This window comes from Dipodomys merriami, unplaced genomic scaffold (assembly GCF_024711535.1).
Source record: "Dipodomys merriami isolate MVZ:Mamm:240054 unplaced genomic scaffold, mDipMer1.0.p SCAF_1295, whole genome shotgun sequence".
Taxonomy (NCBI): domain Eukaryota; kingdom Metazoa; phylum Chordata; class Mammalia; order Rodentia; family Heteromyidae; genus Dipodomys; species Dipodomys merriami.
The window spans coordinates 40,635-49,748 of NW_027202599.1; the positions used below are offsets into that span (position 1 = coordinate 40,635).

The 9,114-nt window shown below is 37.9% G+C and overlaps 1 non-coding gene across 1 annotated transcript; it reads left to right on the top strand.

Annotated features, from left to right (window-relative positions):
• The first annotated feature begins 818 nt into the window (after window positions 1-818).
• LOC138824486 (U6 spliceosomal RNA) lies at window positions 819-923 on the top strand. Its single transcript, XR_011371106.1, has one exon. It is a non-coding gene; the product is annotated as a U6 spliceosomal RNA (small nuclear RNA).
• The last annotated feature ends 8,191 nt before the right edge of the window (window positions 924-9,114 follow it).

Genomic DNA, 9,114 nt, shown 5'->3' on the forward strand with positions numbered 1-9,114 from the left:
AGATTACTATTTATGTCTCATCTCATAATTTATATATGGCTTATATCATCATTTGTTCCTCACTAAAATATAAAGAAAGGAAGCCCTAAAGTTTTAACAGAAACTTTGTAGTAAAAGTATTAACTCTTGCTCTGTTTCTTTACACAAAGTCTTTGCAACTTCTCATTAGTATCCTTTCTATAAACTCTGAAATGGAGATACTTAGTAGTATATATCTGCTACCATAAATCTTAAATATTTATGGAAAAGTTTTATGACCTGACAAAAAGTCTTAATTTTGGCATATATAAGCAAATTCCCAAAATTAAACATATTTAAAACATTAAATTTTTTGGAGGGAGGTCCAGTCGTGAGTCCTGAACTCTGGGCCTGGGTACTATCCCTCAGCTCTTCAGCTCAAGGCTTGCACTCTACCACTTGAGCCACAACAGCACCATGTCCGTCTATTTTTTCTGCTTATGTGGTGCTGAGGAATAGAACCCAGGGTCTCATGCAAGCAAGGCAAGTGCTCTACCATTGATCCACCTTCCCAGCCCAAAACATTAAAACTTTTAACAAACCTTAACACTTGCTGCTGTGTTCATTATGACAGGGGGCTTGTATAGAATAACTGAATTCCTCTTGCTACACATCTCTTGAACAACAAATATCCGGAATTATTATGTTTTTGACATATCAATCTTGACTTTATTCTTAAATGTGTGGTTATGTAAGAAATATATGGTTCTAAAATTTCACGACAATACTTTAGAACTTACTTTTTGTTGAATTATCTAGTTTAAGAAAATCAATTCCACCTTATATATAAAAAATGTTCTGTGTAGAATTTGGTAGCACATACTCTAAAATTGAACAATATGCAGAAGATTAGCATGGCCCCTGCGCAAGGATGACAAGCAAATTCTGAAGCAGTCTATATTTATACAACAGATGCTGGAGGGGATGTGGCCAGAAAGGAACCCTACTGCACTCTTGGTGGGAGTGTAAACTTGTTCAACCACTTTGGAAAGTAGTATGGAGGTTCCTCAAAAGACTCCACATAGAGCTTCCCTATGACCCAGCAATCCCACTTTTGGGAGCATTTACACACATGTTTACAAACAAGACCACACTAAAGCTACCAGCACGACCATGTGTATCGCAGCACTATTTACTTTAGCTAAGGTATGGAACCAACCCAGATGTCCCTCAGTAGATGAATGGATCAAGAAAATGTGGTATATATACACAATGGAATTCTATGCCTCCATCAGAAAGAATGACATTGCCCAATTTGTTAGGAAATGGAAAGACTTGGAAAAAATTGTATTATGCGAAATAAGCCAGGCCCAAAGAAACATAGGTCCCATGTTTTTCTTATTTGCAATATCTAGTATATGTCTGAGTCAAGGAGAAAAGTTCAGATAAGTTGATGTTAGGGAAATGAACCCTAAGGTATGTATTCAAATGTTTATTTTTTCTTTCATGAGATTGTTTCTAACACATTTATAAAATTATTTCTTTGTTGTTTTGTATGTCCCTCCCCCACAGTATAAATCCTGCTTTCACTGTATTTGATGTAGGTATAATTTGTGGAGGGAAAGGGGAAAAACTAATCGTTTAAATAGGGATACAGGTGGACTCATTGCAACAATGAGATGCACAAGTCGTTATGTCGAAAATGAACTTTACAAATTTGGTGCGAGTGGGGGAGCGGGGAGGATTGTTTGGGGGGAGAGGGGGAAGGGGAAAACAAAGGAGGAGGCCACAATGCTTGACAAGAAATGTACTCATTGTCTTGCCCATTTAATTGTAACCCCTCTGTACAATATTTTCACACAAAAAAAAGATTCCACATAGGGCTCCCCTATGACCCAGCAATCCCACTTTTGGGCGTTCACCCAAATGATCACAAACAAACAAGACGAAATTAAAACTACTAGCACAACTATGTTTATTGCAGCATTATTTACCATAGCTAAGATATAGAACCAACCTCGATGCCCCTCAGTAGATAAATGCATCAAGAAAATGGTGTGTGTGTGTGTGTGTGTGTGTGTGTGTGTGTGTGTGTGTGTGTGTGTGTGTGTGTGTGTGTGTGTGTGTTTGTGTATGGGAATTCTATCGTCCATCAGAATGAATGCCATCACCCAATTTGTTACAAAATGGAAAAACTTGGAAAAAATTATATTATCTGAAATATGCCAAGTCCAAAGAATCATAGGTCCCATGCTATCCCTTATTTGCATTAAGTAAATATATGTCTGGGATAAGCAGAAATGATAAAAAAAACTATGTGCATATGACTATATAAGATGATGTTAAGCTAAATGAAACCCAAGATAGGAACACGGTTTTCTTTTTCTTTCTTGCTATTGTTTCTAATGTAATTATAACGTACAATGTGATTTTTTTATTTTTTATATGGTCCTCCCACACAACATAACCCCTGTTTTCACTGTATTTGATGTCGTTGTGCCTGCATATTGTATATACACTTCTCTAATTTGGGGAGGGAAAGGGAAAAAAACAAAATGCTTAAATAGAGATACAGGTTGACCCATTGTAACAATGAGATCCACAAGACACTATGTTGAAAAACGAACTTTACAATTTAGGCGGGGTTGGGATGGGGGGTGGTGAGGAATGTACTTGTGAAGGTGGAAGGGAAGGGATGGTGGGGGAAAAATAAAGGGGAGGTATCAATGCTTGGTAGGAAATGTACTCATTACCTTGCACATGTAACTGTAACCCCTCTGTACAGTATTCTTACAATAAAAAAAGTTTAAAAATGTTCTGAGATGGAAGAGTTTACTTCTATTATTTTACCTATATAATATCGTTAACAAAGAAATTAATGCAATACACTGACATGAAGATATTTTGAATGTGTGTGTGTGTGTGTGTGTGTGCACATGCATGCTTGTGCGTGTGCATACCTGATTGTTGGCGTGCGCAGAGTTTGAACTAAGGGCTTCAAGGACTCGCTAGGCCTTTTCTCTCTAGATTGGTCAGCTAATATATTAGCTACATCTCCATTTCTGGCCCTTTTCTAGTTCATTTAAATTTTTGAAAAATAATCTTATGGGTTTGTTTTTTTTTTTTTTTTTGCCCTGATTGGCTTGCAACACTTATCCACAGATCTCAAGCTCCTAAGTAGATATGCCGAGTGGACAGGATTACAGGTGTGTCCAACCAGCACACGGCTTTAAGAATAATTTTAAAAGTAGAAGAAACTGTACTTCACGGAGTCCTCTTTTATCATTTCCTACTTTTAAAGCATTTTGGAGTGATAATATGTGAATTTATTTCGTTTTGAGATTCTTACAAGACAATAACTGATGGTATTTAAAAGTTTAATACTTTTTAAAAAGGATACTAGAACCGTGGAACAGAAGAAAATTGGCTCTCTTTGGACCTCAATTTATAATCTCAGTTTGTGCATGATAATCCAATGTCACCAACACAGTCTGTGTTGAAGACAAAATGTGACAAAAAGCAATTACCACGGTCATAATTGTTATGTTATTAGTTATTGGACAATATGAATATTGAATTGAGAGTATAAGAGAATGGAGAGATTTTACCTACCATTTTTGTATTGCTGAAAGGCTTTTGGAAACTTTGACTCATTTCCTTCCTCACTGTGTCTTTAGGCTATGCACTTACTGCCTTTAATTACAATTTTCTCAACACAAATCTCCATCTTGATACAGACAAAGGCCTGGATGAGCTTCCAGCTCCAACTTAGGCCTTGAGAGATAACAAGACAGTCATTTAGCAGGTCAGAGGAACCTGCCCAGACCTACCAGGCTCAACCCCTCCCAGGAAATAGTCACCCACCCCAGGCAGAGGAAATTCTGCCCCCAGGAGTGGCTTTCTTCATTGGGTAAACAGAGCCAGAGGCTGCCCCTCCCTACAGCAGCCTAGATAATCAATTGAAATTCAGTAAACATAATCCTGAGAAAGGCTCGAGGCTGGACTCTGAGAATGTCTCAGAAGCTAGACCCTCAGGGAAGAACTACTGTTTGCTGAAAGGCCTCAACTCAACCCAGAACCTAGCCTTATGTCATCATCTCCAAACTAGAGGGCACAGCCATCTCCCGCTTCTGCGATACTCAAAACAGATCCCTCTCCCACTGAACTAGCCTTGGAGGAGGATCACAAAATCCTGGGTAAAGCAGAGCACTTTTCAGCTTGCCCAAACAAACTGACTTAAGTAACTTGATCAAGCCGCAGGAAAACCAAACACCACAAGCAGACCAGAGACTCCACCAAGAGACTGGTTATGGACACAAGGGAGATACAGAATCTTCCCAACCCCCACCCACCAAAAAATCAAAGACCTTTCTTCTTTTGAACCTTACTTTTAATTTTTTTTAATTTTAATATTTTTAAATTGTTGTTTTATATCTTTTTTTTCTATACTGACGTTTTGATTCCTTTCTTTTTCTTTCTTTTCTCATTATTTTCACTTCTCTTTCATTCTTTTCTGCATGACTTAATTGCTGTTCTGCTCACCCTCAAATATACGCGTCGCCGATTATTAGATCTTATCGTCCATTGTGTATACACTTAATCCAGAAATTTATTACTCAATTCAAAACCTCTTAGACTTAAATTCTTTAACAGCAGTATTACCTCTTCATACCCATATAGTATTTTAAACATTTTTATTTTTCTAGTTGTTCATGTCTCCTTTCTATCCCTCCCGTCCTCTCATCCTGTCCTCATTGTTCTCTGAATACTATCACTGCAGTTTTTAAGGGTTTTACTTTTTAAATTTTGTTTTTCCATTTTTTCTTCTCTCTTTTCTCTTTTTCTTCTTTTTTTCTTTTTTTTCTTTCTTTTTCTTTTTTCCTTTTTTCCTCTCTCTGCTATCATTCTGTCCAATCCATTTCCCTCTTTGATATGAGGACATTGTTAATTCCACTCTCCCTCACCTTCCCACATCCCTCTAATGCTATTTTTCTCCACATTTTCCATAAACCTAATAATTTCTGGTTGCCAAATTGTCCTTTGCTGTTCTTAGGCCATTAAGACATAGTTGTTCAATGTTCAATAGATTGTATCTCTTGAACAAGATTGTATCTGCAGACTTTTGACTGTGCAACTACAGACTTTGTTTGATAGTTACCTTAAAATAGTGTTCTAACACAAAACTGGTGTTATTCTCATCCCAAATGGGCAGAACAAGCTGGAAAAACACAAGAAAAAATGGCAATCCTGGAGATCTCAACTCCCACTCATGACAATCAGGGGACAGAACAGATAATGAACAATCCAGAGGAGAGTTCCCAAAAAGCTCTACAAACACTACAGGTAAAAGGCGTAAATGAAAAGAGTGAAAACATGCAAAGGTCTCAGTGTGAGTGGGAGACAGAGGAGGCAAACCAAAGATCAATACAGGAGTCTCATGAGCATGAGGAAGCTACTCAAAGATTGATACAGGAATTTCCTGAGCAAATTGAGAACATTCAAAGAGAAATAAAGGAATTGTGTGAGCAGGTTCAGATCAGTCAAAGAGAAAGATAGCAATTATGTGAGCTGGCTGAGAACAGACAACGAGCAAGTCAGCAATGGCGTGAACAAGCTGAGAACACTCAAAGAAAACTACAGGAAATGCATGAACGTGAGGATGCTAATCAATGAGAAATACAGGAACTGAGAGATAGGGCTGAGAATAGACAAATATCAATGGAGGCATTAATGGAATACAAAAACAGAGAGCTGAAAGAAATCAGGGAGACATGGGCTGGTAAGGGGACTCAGTGGTAGAGTGCTTGCCTTGCATGCATGAGGGCCTGGGTTCAATTCCTGAGCACCACATAAGCAAAAAGAAAAAATGCCAGAAGAGGCACTGTGGCTCAAGTGGTAGAGTGCTAGCCTTGACCTAAAGAGCTGAGGGACAGTGCTCAGGCCCAGAGTTCAGGCCCCATGACCTGATCCCCCCCCAAAAAAAAAGAAATCAGGGAGACTGGGAAGGTAATGCTCACTGGAGCCAATCAGAAGGAATGAGAGTCCAAGGAAACGATAACAAATCAACTAAGTGATTTGAGAATAAACATGGAACACCAAATTAAGGAAGTAAAGAAGTTCGCACAAGATCTAGAACAAAGTTCCAACAAAGAATTTGAAGCCATCAAAGCCCATCAATTAGAAGGGAAAAAAAATAACAAAGTAGAAAGTCTTGGCAGTATGTCAGACCATGCAGAAGATCGAAACTCGTGGATTTAAGACAACCTACATATTATAGAGAAAGAACATACAACCATCCAAGACAAGTCCAATAAATAAGATAGATCTATTCAACACTTGGAAGATATCATCAGAAGGCTTAATGTGAGGATAATGTGTGTAGAGGAACACCTAGAGACAGAAGTTAATGGTCTAGGAAATTTGTTTAACAGGATCCTAGCAGAGAACTTCCCAAACATACAAAAAGATAGGCCTATTCAGATACAAGAAGCTTTTAGAACTCCAAATAGAACAGACCAGAACAAGACATCCTACCATCACATTATAATCCGCAAAGGATAAACTCAGACCAAGGAAAGGATCCTTAATGCAGCGAAGGAGAAAAGATAAATCACCTATAAAGGGAAACCAATTAGAATCCCCTCAGATTTCTCAGCAGGGACAATCAAAGCAAGAAGATCCTGGCATGATGTATGACATGCACTAAAGACAAACAACAATCAACCAAGAATACTTTACCTAGCTAAACTCTCCTTCATAACTTCAGGTCAAATAAAAACATTCCATAGCAAAGAAAAATGGAAATATTATATCTCCACCAAAGCAGCCCTACAAAAGATACTGAAAGATGTCCTAAACATAGAAAACGAACAAGACCACAGTACAGGCCAAGAAACCACACCCAAACTGAGAATCCAAGAACCATAGGAAGAACCCAGGTGCCCCAACTCCCAAGAAGGTGGATAAAATGGTAGGCACTCCCAAATACCTCTTAGTCCTATCTCTTAACATTAACGGGCTTAACTCTGCAATTAAGCAACATAGACTGTATAGTTGGAGTAAAAATCAACATCCTTCTATCTGTTGCCTTCAGGAGTCACATCTTGCCCATAAAAACAAACACATTTTGAATGTGAAAGGCTGTAACAAAATCTACCAAGCAAACAGCCCCCCATAAACAGGAAGGAGTTGCAATACTAATATCAGATAAAATAGACATCACATTAAAATTAGTTAGAAGAGGTAAAGTAGGTCGCTATGTACTAATTAAGGGATCTCTCCTTCAGGAAGATATTACAATTCTAAATATCTATTCATCAAACAACAGAGTACCCAAATTTATCCAGGAAACACTACTTTCTCTCAAATCTCAGATAGATCCAAAGACATTAATTGTTGGGGACTTTAACACACCAATATCCCCACTAGATAGATAAACTCAGCAAAAAATCAACAGAGACACCACAGACAAAAATAACTGCATATATCAACTAGATTTAAGAGACGTCTACCGAATATTTCACCCAGCAGCATCAGAATACACCAGCATATGGAATATTTTCCAAAATAGACAACATTTTAGGCCACAAAGCAAAATTGTGCAAATTTAGAAACATTGAAGTCATACCTTGCATTCTCTCAGACCATAAGAGTATTAAATTAGAATTCAACACCAAAAGCCAACAAAGAAAGTCCTGTAACACATGGAGGCTGAACAACACACTGATGAACCAGGAGTGGGTCATGCAAGAGATTAGAAAGGAAATTCAAGTGTTCATGATATTCAACAAAAATGAGCACACAAACTACCAGCTCCTCTGGGATACAGCAAAGGCAATACTCAGAGGCAAGTTTATAGCTCTGAATTCCTACATCAACAAATTGGAGAGATCTGAAACTAACAATTTAATGAGACAGCTGAGCCTCCTTGAAAAACACAAGCAAGATAAACCCCAATCCAGAAGACAAAAAGAAATATTTAAAATTAAATCAGAATTAAATGAATTAGAATCCAAAAAAAAAAAAATAGAATCAACAAACAGAGTTGATTCTGAATAGGAGACACCCTAGGACTCCTTGGCCCAGGCCGAAATTTTCTTAATAGAGACTGAGAAACACAACACATCAAAGAAAGGTTGGACAAATGGGATTGCATGAAATTGCAGAGTTTCTGCATGGCAAAGGACATAGCTAGCAAGATCTATAGAAAGCCCACGGATTGGGAGAAGTTCTTCACGGCCCATACAACAGACAAACGTCTCATATCTAAAATATACCTGGAACTCAAAAAAAATAAATCCCCCAACAACAAATCTTCAAAGAAACAACTGACCAACAAATAAGTGGGCTAAAGAATTAAAGAAAAATTTCTCTGAGAGGAATGAATGATAGCCAATAGACACATGAAGAAATGCTCAACCTCCCTAGCCTGAAAAAACCTCCCTAGTCACCTCACCCCAGTTAGAATGGCTATAGTCAAGAACTTTAATAACAACAGATGCTGGAGGGGATGTGGACAGTAGGGAACCTTACTGCATTGTTGGTCGGAGTGTAAACATGTTCAACCACTTTGGAAAGCAGTATGGAGCTTCCTCAAAAGACTCAACATAGAGCTCCCCTATGACCCAGCAATCCCACTTTTGGGCATTTACCCAAATTATCACAAATTAGTCCACACTCAAGCTACCAGCACAACTATGTTTATTGCAGCATTATTTACTATAGATAAGATATGGAACCAACGCAGATGACCCTCAGTATTTGAATGGATCACGAAAATGTGGTATATATACACAATGGAATTCTATGCCTTCATCAGAAAGAAAGACATTGCCCCATTTGTTAGGAAATGGAAAGACTTGGAAAAAATTATATTGAGCGAAGTAAGCCAGTTCCAAGGAAACATAGGTCCCATGGTTTCCTTTATTTGCAATAACCTGTATATGTCTGAGTCAAGCAGAAAAGGTCAGATAAGTTGATGTTAGTGGAATATACCCCAAGTTAATATTCAAATATATTTTTTGTTTTTTTTCCTTTCATGCAATTGTTTCTATCATATTTATCCGATGATTTCTATGTTGCTTTGAATGTCCTTCCCCTGTGGTCCATACATTCACTGTATTTGATATTCCTATAATTTGTGGAGGGAAAGAAATA